The sequence below is a fragment of the Lycium ferocissimum genome, chromosome 2, assembly GCF_029784015.1.
Source record: "Lycium ferocissimum isolate CSIRO_LF1 chromosome 2, AGI_CSIRO_Lferr_CH_V1, whole genome shotgun sequence".
Lineage (NCBI taxonomy): Eukaryota > Viridiplantae > Streptophyta > Magnoliopsida > Solanales > Solanaceae > Lycium > Lycium ferocissimum.
Genome location: NC_081343.1, coordinates 35,276,452 through 35,293,642, shown reverse-complemented (window position 1 = coordinate 35,293,642; position 17,191 = coordinate 35,276,452).

The window sequence follows — 17,191 nt, the reverse complement described above, 5'->3', positions numbered from 1 at the left end:
ATTATGTGTGAGTAGTTTCTTTAATCAAAGCTGTGGACCCAAATGATGGGTGTTCTGTAATGGGTGTCTAACATTGTATATATATATATATATATATATATATTATATATTTTATATATATATATATATATAGTGGTTGCAAACACTTGCTTATGCACAAACCATAGTTTGTTTGGAAAGATGAACTAGGGTGTGAGTTGAAATAATATAATAAGGACTCGGGGCGCTAACCCTCATTTAATGAACTCACTTAGGATAAGATGAGTTCTACTTGGCATATTTAATCAATCTTAGTTGCAACTTTTCTACATTTGGGAAAATCCTGAAAAGAAATACTTTACGACTATTGGAAAATATTAGGAAGTGCATTAGAGATTAAGTATATAAAACCCCGACCCATTAGAAATAAATCATATTGATACCAGCAGTATAACATCTAATCACAGCGGGGACACAACTTTGGTTCTTTCAATCCAAACAAATTCCAAATACTTCTAAATAGCAAATACATACCAAACCTCTCCTCTATACTATTCGGAATAAAATTAAAGTTTCTAGAGATTAGTTACATACATAATTAGTACCTTTTCTCTCCATATTCCACTGGGATTCGGCCCCTAACCTTGTTTGGGTTACTATATTTGACAACGTCCGCTTTACACAAATAATAGTGTAATTTGAGCATATCAAATTTTGGTTTCGTTCTTGGGAATACGGTTTGAAATTACTGATTGTTGTGTACTTTTCTTTAATACTTTTTCTATTCCATCACACCTTGTTTGCTGTTTTAGTGAACCAGGTGAACATGACAGGAAGACATAATCAAAATCAAGGAAACCAAAGTGAGCTCCAAGTGAACCCACCTGCACCAGAAGAGGATGAAGATGAGAATATATTTGCGGAATTCATCAATAGAATATGTAATACATTCGCCGTGGTCCCCTCTTGGATCGGAAATGCTACTTTCAAAATTGATAGTTCTATCTATCAGCCGAAAACTTAAAGGTTATTTCCAAAATTCTTTCTGAGGATCGTCCGCTCCGACATTTGAAGAACTTCTGCGCGTGTGTGCTCAACAATCCCCGAGCGTTGTTTCGCGACGCACTTCGATTCACGGGTCTTTAAATATTCCTTGTCAAGCAAGGGAATGTATGAAAAGCTTCCCGAATTCTATTCACGCACTGAGCGAGTTAGCCAATACATTTTTGAAGAAGTGATTTCCACCAAGCAAAAAATTTGAACTTCGAGATAAGATCTTCGAGTTCAAACGACTTTCCTAGGGAACAATTATATTCGGCATGGGAGCGTTTCAAGTACTATCTAGCTCAATATCCAACTCATGGGTTTCCGGATGCTATTCTCATCGAGAAGTTCTACAAGGGGTTAGATACGATGAATCAGATTGCTGTCAATACTGCCGCTGGGGGATGCTTCATGGACAAGTCATTTGTTAACATCACCCGGTTGCTCGATAATCTCACCACCCACATTCAAGCTTGGCACTCAAATGCTAGTGAAATCTTGTCATATGGCTGTCCCTCTGTTGCCGCGGTGGCCAAAGAAAATCATGAGCGAGATCATGCTTTTGCTCAATTGCAAACCACCGTGGATTTACTGTCAAAAAGGCTTGTGGAGAAAGAAGCTAAGAGTGTGAATGTTGTTAAAGAAATGCCATCTTATGCTCCCGAGAATGTATCAAGTCTCGGAGAAACTTATCGAGAGGGCAGCCACGCGTGAGGACGCTAATTATATCGATAACTCTCGAGGGTTATCAAAAGCAATGGAGATCCCAACAACAAAGCAATCAATATGGCCGAAATGAATATGGTGGTTCGGACATGAGGGATTACAACAACAAAAATTATGGTAATCGGAATTCCAATGCCTACGTTCCACCAAAGGGCCGTTCTTCTAACTCCCAAAATTAGCGAGATGGTCTGTCCAATGATCAAGGGACCTCTCAAATGGAATCTATGCTTGAAAAGATCTTGGACAACCAAAATAAGAGTGACAAGAAGATGGAAAATTTGACCGAAGTGGTAGGCTCTCACACCGCTTCGTATCAAAAACTTGAGTCATAAATGTGAGATCTTTCTCGTGAGCAACATCCACCACCAAGGGGGCGCTTACGCGACACGATTCCGAACCCAAGGGGTAGTGGAGGTGATCATATTGCCTCATGCAAAGCTATTTCTACTAGAAGTGGGAAGATCCTTAATGCGGTGATGAGAGGGTGGTTGAACCTATCATTGTCGAACCGATTGTTGATGAGGTTATTGAAAAAGAAATTGAAGAAGAACTGGAGGCACCAATTAAAGTGCCAATTATTGTTGAGAAAGAGAAAGAGGCACACCCTATTGTTCTCGAAGGTGATGAGGTGTCAAGTGTTGAAAAAGCTACTGGGGGTAGCGCTCAAAAGAGCAAGGTCACGGGGGCAATTAAACCACCGGACTCGAACATATAAATCTCCTCCCCGTTCCCAAATTGATGAAAAGAACGGAGGATGCCAAGTGCACAACGCTTCTCGACCAATTGAAAGGGTTGTCAATGGATATCCCATTTCTTGATACATGAAATGCCGGGATTTGCTAAATACTTGAAGGACTTGTTGACGAAGAAAAGACCAATTAAGCATGATACGGTGGGAGTCACCCAAATTGTGGACACTATTATTTCGTCATCAAAGGTTGAGAAGAAGGAGATCCGGGGCTTTCACTATCCCTTGCACCATCGATCACCATGATTTTGCTTGTGCTTTATGTGATAATGGGGCTAGTATTAATTTGATGCCACTTTCCATCGATAAACAATCCGGTTTAGGAACACCTAGACCAATGAGCATGCGTCTCCAAATGGCCGATAGAACCATCAAAAGACCGGTAGGGGTTGTTGATGACGTCCTTGTTAGAGTGGGGGGATTCTTATTACCTACGGATTTTGTCATCCTCGATTGTGCGGTTGACAAAGAAGTCCCGATTATCTTGGGAAGGCTATTTTTTGCCACCGGGAGAGCTCTAATGGACTCGGAAAAGAATGAAATAAAATTTTGGGTCAATGATGAAGAGGTAACTTTCCAAGCTAGCAAAGGGTTAAAATTGCCAAGTGCTTATGAGAGCATTTCGGTCATTGATTCTTTTGATATGGTAGACGAAGCGGTGGATCATAAGTTAGAGGAGGAGCATTTTGATGAAACACTTTCGGCTATTTTGGTGAATTTTGAGGCGGATGACATGGAGGGTAAATTGAAACGGTTAATTCTCTTATTGGCGGGGTTCGTATTCTTATGAGCCAAAGAAATTATCTCTTGATCTTGATAAAAGAACCCAGCACCATAAATTTAAACGCCGATTATTGAGCCTCAAAACTCAAGCTCAAGCTACTTCCTCTCATTTAGTATGCTTTTCTTGGCCTAGATAATACTTTTCTTGGTTATTCTCTCATCTTTGTTAAATGAGGAACAAACTCAAAAGGTGCTTGAAGTGTTGCGGGCTTATCGAAGATACGTATTGGGTGGACTATTACGGATATTAAGGGATTCCTCACAGTATTTGTGAACATAGAATCGAACTTGAGGAGGATAGTTCACCAAGTGTAAGCATCAAAAAGGCTAAACTCTCGTATGCAAGAAGTGGTCAAGAAGGAGATAATCAAATGGTTGGATGCGGGTGTTGTATACCCAATTGCAAATAGTCCATGGGTTAGTCTGGTACAATGTGTGCCAAAGAAGGGAGGCATCACTATTGTCCCTAATGCCAAAAATGAGTTGATTCCTACAAGGACAGTTACCGGATGGAGAATGTGTATGGACTATCGAAAGCTCAACACTGCGACTTGTAAAGACCAACTTCATTACCGCTATGCCTTTTATTGATCGGAATGCTTGATCGGCTGGGAAGATCTTATTATTGCTTTTTGGATGGCTATACGAGGTAAAACCAAATTAACATTGCATTAGAGGACCAAGAGAAAATCACTTTCACTTGTCCTTATGGCACTTTTGCTTTTAGCCGAATGCCTTTTGGCTTATGCAATGCCCCAGCTACTTTCTAACGGTGTATGATGTCTATTTTCTCTGATATGGTAGAAGATTTCTTGAAAGTCTTCATGGATGACTTTTCGGTTGTTGGTGACTCTTTTGATAAATGGCTTGCCAATCTCGGTAAGGTATTAAAGAGGTGTGAAGAAACCAACCTTGTACTTAATTGGGAGAAATGTCAATGGTGAAGGAAGGGATTGTCCTTGGTCATAGTATTTCCAAGAAGGGTATTGAGGTAGACCAAGCAAAAATTGATGTCATAGCCAAGCTTCCTCCACCTATCTCTATCAAAGGAGTTCGTAGCTTCTTGGGACATACCGGTTTCTATCGGCGATTCATCAAAGATTTCTCAAAGATCGCCAATCCGATGTGTAAGCTTCTTGAAAAAGAAGCTAAGTTTGTGTTTGATGAGAAATGCCTTAAGGCATTTAACGAGTTAAAGGAAATGCTCACCCCTACTCCAATTATTGTATCTCCGGATTGGTCATTGCCATTTGAGCTCATGTGTGACGCGAGCGGATTTGCTATTGGTGCGGTGCTTGGGAAAAGGCACAATAAAATCATGCACCCAATTTATTATGCTAGCAAGACCCTCAATGGCGCTCAAATGAATTATACTATCACCGAGCAAGAACTTCTATCCATTGTTTATGCGTTTGAGAAGTTTCGGGCCTATCTACTTGGATCCAAAGTGGTTGTTCACACGGATCATGCGGCCTTGAGATATTTGATGACAAAGAAAGATGCAAAGTCGCGGTTGATTCGTTGGGTATTATTGTTGCAAGAGTTTGACTTTGAGGTCAAAGATCGAAAAGGGTGTGAAAACCAAGTTGCGAATCATCTATCTAGACTTGAGGAAGCTGGGAGACCGAGTGGAGATCTTGAATTAAATGATGTTTTCTTCGATGAGAGACTCTTGGTTGTATCTTGTGAGGTTACCCCTTGGTATGCGGATATAGCAAACTTCTTGGTGACAGGTCTTACCCCCGACGACATCAAGGCTTATCAAAAGAAGAATTTTTTGAGAGATAGTCGTCAATACTATTGGGATGAGCCCTATTTGTTCCGCACTTGTGCCGACAACATCATTCGGCGATGTGTGGCCGAATCCGAGGCTATAGAAATCTTGAAAGCTTGCCATGACTCTCCCGTCAGAGAAGGTCGTCACGGTGGGAACCGCACGGCGGCAAAGTGCTTGAATGTGGCTATTATTGGCCCTTTATCATGATGCAAATTTGATGGTGAAATCTTGTGACCAATGTCAACGCCGAGGGTCGGTGGGAGGAAGCACGAAATGCCAATGAATTTTGTCATGGAGGTTGAGCTATTTGATGTGTGGGGCATCGACTTTATGGGCCTATTTGTGAGTTCTCGTAGTATGCGATACATCGTTGCGGTTGACTATGTGTCCAAGTGGGTCGAAGGCTGTAGCATTGCCCAAAATGACGGCAGAGTCTCGCAATTTTATCAAAGGAACATATTCACAAGGTTTGGCACTCCTAGGGCAATCATTAGTGATGGTGGCACTCACTTTTGCAACAAGCAATTCGCTAATCTCATGGAAAAATATGGAGTGAAGCATAGGGTGGAAACTCCTTACCATCCCCAAACTAGTGGGCAAGTCGAAGTCTCCAATCGGGAGATAAAGAGCATCTTAGCCAAGACGGTTAATGCAAATAGAACTGATTGGTCATCTAAGATTGATGATGCTTTTTGGGCTTATAGAACGGTATTCAAGACACCCATTGGTACTTCTCCTTATCGGTTGGTGTTTGTTAAAGCTTGCCATCTACACATGAACTTGAACACAAAGCTTTGTGGGCATTAAAAAAATTGAACATGGATTGGGACGAAGCAGCCAAGTTGCGGTTGTTTCAAATGAATGAAATGGATGAGTTTCAGTGTCATGCCTATGAGAGTGCTAGTTTGTATAAAGAAAAGATGAAGCACTATCATGATGTCAAACTTCTGAAGAGGATTTTCAACCGAGTGATTTGGTGTTGCTATTCAATTCAAGGTTGAAGCTCTTTCCTGGCAAGTTGAAATCCAAGTGGTCCGGCCCTTTTACTTTGGTGAGTGTGTCACCCAATGGGTCGATGGAGTTAAAGTCCGACGATGGGACTCGTACTTTCAGGGTGAATGGCCATCGAGTAAAGCACTACCGTTGGATGGTTGATGGGGACAAGATTGTTGATGCTCACCGGTTGAAACATGGCACCGGACCTTAACACCAAAGTATTACGTCGTGCTACGACGTTAAATTGTGAGCTTCTTGGGAGGCAACCCATGTTCATTTTTGCAGTATGTCTTTTTCATTTCGTTGGTTTTTGTTGTTGTGTTTTTTTTATGTTTGTTGATGTGTCGAGGAACCTAAGTGTTGAATCCAGAAATTGCCAGGAGAGCAGATGAACGGCTCGCATTCGACGGACCGTCGATCTGTTTGACAAGACGTCGAATGCACCGTCGAAGTGGACCACTGAAAGATTCATCACTGGAAATAATGGCAGTTCGACGACAAATTTGACGCTCCGTCGAATTGATCGACGTTCAGTTCGACGGGGCGTTTTTCTCTCTTTTTCATTTAGTAAAAAAAAAATGGGATGTTTTCAGTCGACGGAACGTCGAACCAATCGACGCTCCGTCCTTTTGACGCGTCGGTTCAGGGTTCTAATAATATGACCCGGCTCTCTCTCTCTCTCCCCCCTCATTCAATTCTTTTTCAAATTCTCTCTCTCTCTCTCTCTCTCTCTCTCTCTCTCTCTCTCTCTACCTCTTCCTCTCCCATATCCGTTACCCCCTCTCTTCAATATACCCCTGCATCATTATCCTTCGCCTTCACCATTTTTCCTCCCTAATTTCCTCTCTCCCTCTATTGTGTGTAACCTTAGTAGTGGCATATTGTGTGTTCATCATTCCTTAGGGCCTACACTCTAGTCTCCTTTCAATTTTAAGGTATGATAGATCATGTATTGCTTGTTCACTTGTTCATACTAGTTGTTTGCTTGCCTTCCATGTTTTTCTATTATTATAACGCCTTCAAATTGCTCCATGTTTTTCTAGTATTTCTCCTGGGATGCTCATTTTTTTTTGCTGGGGGTGGGTTGTTTTTGGATGTTGGTTCATTAGTCTTTCACCGAGTCGGAGGGCATTACGACAAACACACCTCATTCATGAGATTGTTGTTGTTTTGCCCGCCACCTGTTTGATGAAATGCCAAAGTGTGGTGTTGTTTGTAACGTTAGCTTGGAGGGCATTACGACCACAGAGTTGTCTTGCCCGCCAATTGTTTCCCCTATTCCCACTCAAGCCAACGTGGGGTGAAGTCTGAGTAACCCCAAACTACGTGAGGGTTTGCACCACGTCCCACGGATTGTATTGAATTTATTAGCATCAGCCTGCCCGAAATCATTCGACACTCAGTTCGACGGTCCATCGTTTCATTCGACGGACCGTCCTTCTCAATGTCGAATGGGTTCTCTCAGAAATCTGAACCAAAACAAACTCGACAGTGGACTCGACGGCCCGTCGAATTAATCGACGGGGCGTCCTTCCCACCATCTTTAAATTGCAATTTCCAGTGGCTGGAAAGAGATCGACGGCTCGTCGAACGGTTCGACGAACACTTCGACGCTCTCTTCTAGCAAATCGACGGACCGCTGGCAGCTTTAACATTATCACATGTTTTGCACGTTTTTTCTGGTTTTATTATATTTCTATGGTTGTCTCAACAACGAAGGGTGTTCTTTTTGCAGATATGCCTCCAAAGAATCCAGTCAAGCGGGGTGGTGGTCCCAGAAAAGGCTGAGGTCGGGGACAAACAACCCTTACTCTTAGGGATGAACCCTCTGGGCTACGAACGTCAAGCGGTGGTCCCGACGACTAGATTGAGGGCACGGGACACCACTCCCAGCGAAAGATCACCCGCGCTATATTCCTCCCGGTCAAGGGGGGTTCATCCTCCACATCTGCTACTGCTAGCGAGGCAACAACAGAGCAACCAGCCGCTCTTGAGCGAAATTCAGATGAGGAAAAAGAGCGGTTGCGGCTATAAAAAATGGAGGTAGTTGCAATCTGATTCCCCTATGAGGGGTGCCGAAAGTACTATATAAAGGGGGCTACCACAGTCAGCGGGGGTAATCCGAGTAGGAATATTCAAGAAGAAGAACAAATCAGTATGAGCGGCTTAGAGAGTTACCCTCGGATTACTGATCTCATCCAGCACTATCATCTTGAGGCATTCACACAGCCTACAGGGGATTATTGCCCGACCATGGTTCGAGAATTCTATGCTACCTACAGAGTGATGCTAGAGCAGCGGCACAAGAACAAGAGAGAGATTTGAAAGCCGCCACCTCCATTAGACACGGTGTATGTTCGGGGTGTACGTTGATATCTCAGCCACAATCAACAGGTTTTATTTTGGTGATGACTTCGTGGCACCGACCACAGTGGAATATGATGATAAGTTTGACCGAAGAGCTGAGCAATCTGTGAGGGAATGGTTTGCGACGGTGATGGCTAGAGGGCCGGCGGATAAGGCCCCATGGGTGAAAAACTTGGCGCAAAGTACAAAGGCGAATATCGGCTTGGAAGCTAAATTTTGGTGAAATTTCGTCATATATCGGGTTACGCCGCGGGAGCGAGATAACATAGTCACAGGACAGAGAAACGATGGTTGTGTGGGCCATGCTGTATCCGAGTACCCAGCGAACTTGGGTGAATTGATCGGTGAAGCCGTTCGAGCACCAGCGTGCCACGGAGCGAAAGCCTTGATATTCCCGTACATTATCACACAGTTGTGTAGGTTGGCCCAGGTGAGGCACATTGATATATTCGCAACCACTCTCCTCGCAACAAAGGTGTGTGACATCACACGGAGAAAGGATGAGACCCTCAGTACATCTTATGCCACTAGTACTTCATTGTTAGATCTCACGGATGAGCAGACTAAGCATTTTATGGATGTCACGACCCGACTAGGGCCATGACGGGCACCCGGGGCTAACCACCGAGCACTACTCATTCTACTACTCATCTGCTTTCATTCATAATTCTTATGCTCATAATCATGGAAAACGACTTTCATTTGGAACATACTTACTTTATATACATGAGCCCTTCGGCTATCAAAATAATACATATATATATATATATATATATATATATATATATATATATATATATATATATACGTACAATGAGTAACTTGTGAGACCATACTACCCACACTGGGTATCTACGAGCCTCTACTAGAGTGCTACACATAATGACGGGACAGGACCCCGTTGTGCCCAAAGCATGAATATATACATATGTACCAAAAGAATAATCAATGGCACCCGGGAAAATGGAGTGCTCTCGAATCGGCTAGTAGCTCCTAAGAGTACGGATCACCTCCTCGTCTACTGCTGGGTATGAACACGGCGTCCAAAGAAAACGGACGTCGGTACGAACATTGTACTGAGTATGTAAGGCATAAACAATAATAATATCAATGAAAGAGGAGGCATCAATTGAGGAGCAATCTGTAGCTGACTGTGAATCATAAGAGAAATAATGCACATCTTTGGCTTACTTTCACAATCATCATCATATCATATATGCATAAATGTATAAAAGTTCGCCGACCATATAGGTACGGTGTGATAATCATTAGCACAGCTGCATCCAGGCCTCCCGCATCCGAGGTATCATCTCATGCCGCCCACGGTGTTGTATACGCCCATGCCATACGGCACGGTGATATTCACCGCCTTGCGCGGTGAGCGGGCCATATAAGAGCGGTGTAATATCATCATCATATGCTCATCATAATGTACTCATCATACTATACTCATCATAATATACTCATTATAATACATGCATGAAAACTCAAAGACGCTATACTTTATCGGGGTGACATAGGGTCGTGAACCCCCGATTCCATTATGGAGCGTTCATAAACATTCCGCCTACTTGAAGGAATTAGCATATAAGGTGAGTGTATATAATGATCAACATCAATAGATTATAGATAGCCTCATTAGCTTTATAGGAACATCATATCATGAACTCTAGAATCTTTAGACTTAAGCTTATCATCATCATTATCTTACTCATAGTGTATCTCTTATGTCGTATGGCTATTCATGAACAAGGACTCTTAGTTTTCTTGAAGATAAGAAATTCATGAAGAAAGAGGAAATTCATGCCATAAGATTCATGCCTTAGAAAGAAAGGACTAGCCTCACATACCTTCGTCGTTTAACTAATCTATCGCTTGCTTGTTCTCCTTTAATGCCCACGTTTATACCTTGAGAATTCGTAGATCGACATTAGCTAAACAATCATAAGAACGTGCTTACTAAAGCTAGAGAAAATTGGGCAGCATTTCCTTTGTTTATACGACTTCCTCCATATTCCATATCAACTCCCAAACATTCATAATAACAACCACAATATCATAGACAATAATCATCATTCATTTACATTTTCCACATTTCACAATTTCACTCCAAATTCTCCATAATCATGATCAAAGTTCATTGTCGCGTTCTTTCACATATAATACTCATTCCATGTTCTAAATGTCATTCATAACGTATTTACAATCTCACATATCAATATCCACAACTCAATCCAAACTTCTACTCAACAATGGCACTATTGTCACATTTATGACCCATTTCCTATTTCCTTCTATAATCCAAGTGTTTTAACTTTTCAATACTTCAAATAACATGGAAAGATCATGAAACTTACCTTAGATAGTGTAGAAACAAGCCTTAGTGGAAGTATCCTTCTTGCACCAAAACCCTAGTTCACTTCTCGTAGGATTTCTTGACTTAGATGACTTTAATGTGTTCCACACTCTTGATTTATGTTGGTTTGATGAAGTTGATCATCAATTTCCTTTGTGTTCTTGTGGATGAAGAGTGGAGAGAATATTCTAGAGGTTTCTTGACTTGTGGAGTGGAAATGAAATGAAAATAAAATGAGAGAGAGGTCCCTTTATTAATTCAAAATGCACCGTCCCGACCGAACATACGGTCCATTATATTTTTCAACGGCGTATGTTTGGACCGTATGTTTGGTCCGGTGAAGTGTGCCATTACGGGATGAACCTACGGCCGGACATATGGTCCGTGAATTTTATACGCGGTATGTCTGGGCCGTATAATGCCCAAATATCCGAGACTTGTTCTCGTCGACTCGTTTGATCTCCGATCCTTATGAAACCTTCTTAACACTTGTTTAACACCTCGATGCCAATCTAAGGGACATTATAACTCTTCCTCAAAGCATCATTAAAACATCATTAACTCGATACTCGTAAATCTTATCCGACACACAACATATGACTTGCTTTCCTTAACAACTTTCTTCTCTTACCTCGAATGTCTTTGGAAACCTTAATTAGGACCATTAAATGCTATTTCTTACTTATCAAAACATCGTATTCATCATACCCTTCGTTGGCCTATTCACTGTACGCTAACGGGAAATTTTCTAAGGCGTAACAATGGATTCAGTGCCACAGGGCACATTTGATATGGGCATGGAGGGATGGCAACCATCTGCGAGAGGCCTCCACACCATCCGCGTAATGGCGATGCTATCCCTTCTTGGGAGGCACCGCCTCGGCCTTTGTCCATCTTCATCTCTCTATTCCTCCTTAAGGAAAAATCGGCCTCCGAGGATCTCTTTGTCCTCGTCGAGCCAATTAAAATAGTTTGCCGTCAAGGCGGAAATTTAATCGGCATTGACCGGATATTACAGCAGTTGGGTAGGTTTCTTCTCAATGATGTGCCGCGGATTTGTGGCACATTCGACGCCTTTTTATTATGAATTTTGGTTGTTTTCAAGTAAGTTTGGTTCTTGTTAATATGTTTTTGTTGTGTTTTAGGAAGACGATGGCCCAAGAGCAAAAACAAAGAATAAAGGAAAAATTGGCCAGAAATGAAGAATCGACGTCCCGTCGATCAGTCAACGGACCGTCCTTCGAAGCATCGATAAGCTTGATTTTCCAGTGATGGCCTTAGTTGAAGACAACAAAGGACGGAGCCATCGACGAAGCGTCGAACTGATCGACGCTTCATCGTTTGTATTGTCAATCAAGATCTTTCAACAAGAAGAGAGAAAGACGGAATACTCGACGGAGCGTCGAACTGGTCGACGGCACCGTCGAATGGATCACATCACTGAAGAAATAAAGGACGGAGGAATTGACGGATCGTCGAACTATCGACGGTCCGTCCATCTTGCTATCAGGGGCAATTTTGTCAGTCGCTGTTGTACATTTTTGGAACCTATTTAAATAACATTTTGGAGCTAGATTTTATTGTGCACGTGAACAAAGTTCCATGTGTGGGTGAGCATTGATTACTCCACTTTTGGAGCTTAGTGAAGACATTAAGATTCCATTTTCAATCATCTTTATCACACTTTGCTAAGGGTTTTATGTCTCATTTTATTTTGTAATTTTGAGGCCATTATGTGATAGTAGTTTCTTTAATCAAAGTTGTGGACCCAAATGATGGGTGTTATGTAATGGGTGTCTAACATTGTGTATATATATAATGGTTGTGATGCGTTTTATTATTTCTCATATTCATTGTTAGTTAGTGGTTGCAAACAATTTTATGCACAAACCCTAGTTTGTTTGGAAAGATGAACAGGGTGTGAGTTGAAATAATATAACAAGGACTCGGGGCGCTAACCCTCGTTTAATGAACTCACTTAGGGATAAGATGAGTTCTACTTGGCATATTTAATCGATCTTAGTTGCAACTTTTCTACATTTGGGAAAATCATAAAAAGAAATGCTTTCTGACTATTGGAAAATATTAGGAAGTGCATTAGAGATTAAGTGCATACAAAACCCCGACCCATTAGAAATATATCATATTGATACCCATAGCATAACATCTAATCACAAATCACACAACATTGATTCTTTCAATCCAAACAAATTCCAAATACTTCAAAATAGCAAATACATACCAAACCTCTCCTCTATACTATTCGGAATAAAATTAAAGTTTCTAGAGATTAGTTACATACATAATTAGTATCTTTTTCTCTCCATATTCCCTGTGGGATTCGACCCCAACCTTGTTTGAGTTACTATATTTGACAACGTCCGCTTTACGCCAATAATAGGTGTAATTTGAGCGTATTAGCCAACTTCTAAACCCGCCTTCAAATCTTCCTTCCGATTGGCCATCATTGCTATCTCAATTTTAGCGTGGGATTTTTTGTCTGTCTTAGTATTAAACCTAAGAGGACACTAATTTTTCGATGTGCCTTAAAGTGTAGAAGGTGCTAACCCCGCCACACTTGCAAAGGGATTTCATCAGTTCGGCGTGCTTGCTTTCAACGTGTGCTTTTAGACTTATTTTGTTTTTGTAGTTTTGATTACAGTGGTTACACATGAATGCATACACCTTGCGCAAATAAGCTGGGATGTCACCTTTAGCCATGAATTAACGTAGTTGTAGACGAAGATGAAAGTATTTCGAAGAAGTCGATGTAAAGAATACCTCCTCGATTTGAAACTCTTTGAATATCAGTTGTTATTCAGATAAATACCCCAATGTTTCTTTCAACACTGTATTCAGGTTCTCGTTAGAGAAGAAAGAGATGACGTAGTTGTCAAAGGTATTCCTCCCAAAGCCTGAGTAGGTTCTCGATTTAAGAATAAAAATAGAGTATTCTACTTTTAATATATAGTATAGATATGGTAGGTAATTAAATACATAGTATAGCTATGTTAGATAATTAATTTAAATTATAGTTTTTATAGGTAAATAACTCTTGCATGTTAGCTACACCTAAGCCTGTCAATTGGGCCAGGACCGGCCCACCTAACCCGGCCCATAACCGGCCCGGCCCCCCAACCCGGTAAGAGGGTGGTGGGCTGGGCTAGTGGAAAAAATTAGGGGGCTGGGCCGGACATGCCATTTAGCCCGGTAGCCCGACCCACCAACAGCCCGGGTTCTAGCCCACCGGGGGCCCGGCCCACTTTGAACTAAATTTAAAAAAAAAAAAATTAATTAAGTGGTATGTTTGTGTATATCTTGTATATGTTAATGGTATATTTGTGTATGTCTTGAATATGTTGCTGGAATGAAGACTCCCAACGGCTATTTAAGTGCTAAAAATTATAAAAGTTGAGAATGTGATACAAGACTACATAAGTAATTTAAAATAAAACTTGAAACTTAAATTGATAACATTGCAAATTCAAAACATACAAACTTGAACGGTTAACTTATTACAAATGAAAAGTTCAAACGCTAGCACCGATGGAGAAATTTAAAGAAGAGATAGACTTCAAAGTTCAATTTTGTGCCTTTTGTCCAAGTGCCTACGTAACGGACCGGTACCCCCAAAAACTGGTTCGGAATTATGGAGATATATTTGACCACAATGTTGGCATTTAACATGTTCCTCGTCTACTCGCTCAAAATGCAACCACATCGGACTTGAAATTGATCTTCGGACTGGAGGAGGAGGTGGAGAATTATCATTATCCATTAAATTTAAATTTTGAAATTTGAACTTGGAAGTTGGAAGAGAGAGAGAGAGATTTAGATGAGTAGGAACTTTAGGGAAAAGAGGAAAGTAGGGAATGTAGGCATAATATAAAGAAGAATGAATGGTATTTATAGATTTAAAATAGGGCCAAAGTATAATTTAAGGAACTTCATGGTTAAAATAAAGTTGACAACAACTAGATTTTAAAGTGTCAAACTTAATAAATTTTAGTATTAGAATTTTTTATTTAAAATAATTAAAATCCAACCCGGCCCACTAACTAAAACCCGGCCCGGCCCACTTAGCCACTATGTACCCCTACCCGGGTAGGGGGCTGGGCCGGACACCCCTTTCCCTCCTCCAACCCGGCCCATTAACTATGGCCCAACCCGGCCCCCAGCCCGCCCCATGTGACCCGCATTTATATGGCCCGGCGCGGTCCACTTGACAAGCTTAGCTACACCATACAAAATTTCTTTTATCAAATGAATCAAAATTAAATGGGTTTCAAGATCGAATAAGATATGACAAGTCTTTTTTTCCTTTTCAAACAAAACTAAACATTTAAATTCAAGAAAAAGGATTTAAAAAGTATTTTCTACAAAAGAAAATTATTTAAATACACATAATAATATTATTATTTTTTTAAAAAAAAAATCAGGGTGTTACAGGGGTCTATGTGTCTATTTCTTTTAGTTCTTTGAATTCAGTAAAGTTAGTTATATTTACTAGTATTTAAGTAACAATTATCATTTAATAATATCATTCAAGTTTGCTCATTATGATATCAGAGCCCATAAAAGCTATTCTTAATCTCTTTATGTTATCAAAGCCAAAAAAATAAGCCAACTGTCAGCAACTTCTGATCCATCAGGTATTGTCTCTATCCCTTCCTCTTTTCGTATTATATAATAATCCTTCAAATACCAAATCTACTCCATCACCCACTCATAACACTCCCCCACCAATATTAAGACAACAACCACAAAATTTTGCAAACTCTATGAAAACCTTCTCGACTTTTTTTGTTAACAAAGCATTACTTCCTTAAAAGCAAAAAATTGCAGATGACCAACTTAAGGATTAAAAAAGAGCAAAAATAACATAGCAAAAGGGAAACTATCACTATTTGAAGGAAGGGTCAACTTCTCAACAATTGATTACAAGCAAAAAAAGACCAAAAAAAACTCTTAATTTTTGAGACGGTCAACTGGGCCAACTTCTAAACCCGCCTTTAAATCTTCGTTCCGATTGGCCATCATTGCTATCTCAAATTCAGTGTGGGATTTTTCGTCTGTCTTAATAGTAAACCTAAGAGGACACAAAGTCTAGAAGGTTAGCGTAACCCCTGCCACACTTGCAAAAGAATTTCATTAGTTCGGCGTGCTAGCTTTTAAAGTGTGCTTTTAGATGTATTTCGTTTTTGTAGTTTTGATTGCAGTGGTTACACATGAATGCATACGCCTTGTGCAGATGAGCTGGGATGTCGCCTTTAGCCATGAATACACGTAATTGTAGAAGAAGATGAAGTATTTAGAAGAAGACGATGTGAAAAATACCACCTCGATTTGAAACTATTAGAATATCAGTTGTTATTCTGTTTTAAAATAAAAAAATAAAAATAAAATAAAAAAGGATAAACTCATGGTCATCAGTTTGTTAGTAGTAGATTTACTTATCAATTTTATCAATCTATTAGGAATAGATTTAGTTTAACCATTTTAATTAATTTGAATAATTTAGTCATTCAGGTTTGCTCGCATTCTCAAAATTTTATGGTGTCAGAGCCCCTCTAAACTCTCATGAGTCTGATCTAATTTTTTTTCTTAATCAAATGTCTCTAGTTCTTATCACGCGTGATAATGCAACTACGGTTTTACCTATCACCCATGCGGTATAATTCAATCCAGCTGCCCAGTTATTAATCGAATTGTAAGATAATTTCTCTTTTGTCAAATGAAAGGCACAACTTGTCATGCTACCAACGGACGCCAATTCCTTGTTAATTTCAACACAATCATACCTGCTCCATCGACCACCATCACCCAAAATGACAGCACTATCTCTAATCTTAAATTTGAGACTTAGTTTTGTCAAGATCAACTATCCAACAAGTAATGATAGCATCAGTAGACCCCACGACTCCTCTAACTGTTGTTATTCCTCAGCCAAGATGACCGATGAACTCCTTCTTACAGCTTATGTCAACAGGAGTCATACTTGCATTTTTCAACTTGCAAGACCACTTGCAAAACTTGAAAAAGGCCTCAAAAACAGTTGCTGAGTACATAAAATTAGATCAATTGTTGATGTTTTTAAAGTACCAGGTTCACCGGATGCTGATGATGAACTAACAGTCGAGATCTTGAGTTCTGGGTCATGAATATCGTGAGATCTCTACTGTTGTAAGAACACAAGATTTAACTCTAAGCTTTGAGGAACTATTCCAAGAACTCACGAGGCATAAACTATTTCTCAAACACAACAACATGCTTATTCTAACACTCAATAAGATGGGAGACAACCTAGGTAAGCTGTGAAATGTCAACTATGTCAAAAGATCAATCACATTGTTGTCGTATGCCGCTCAAAGTCGCTCAATCGCTTTGAAGCCAAAATTAATTTTGTGGCACCACA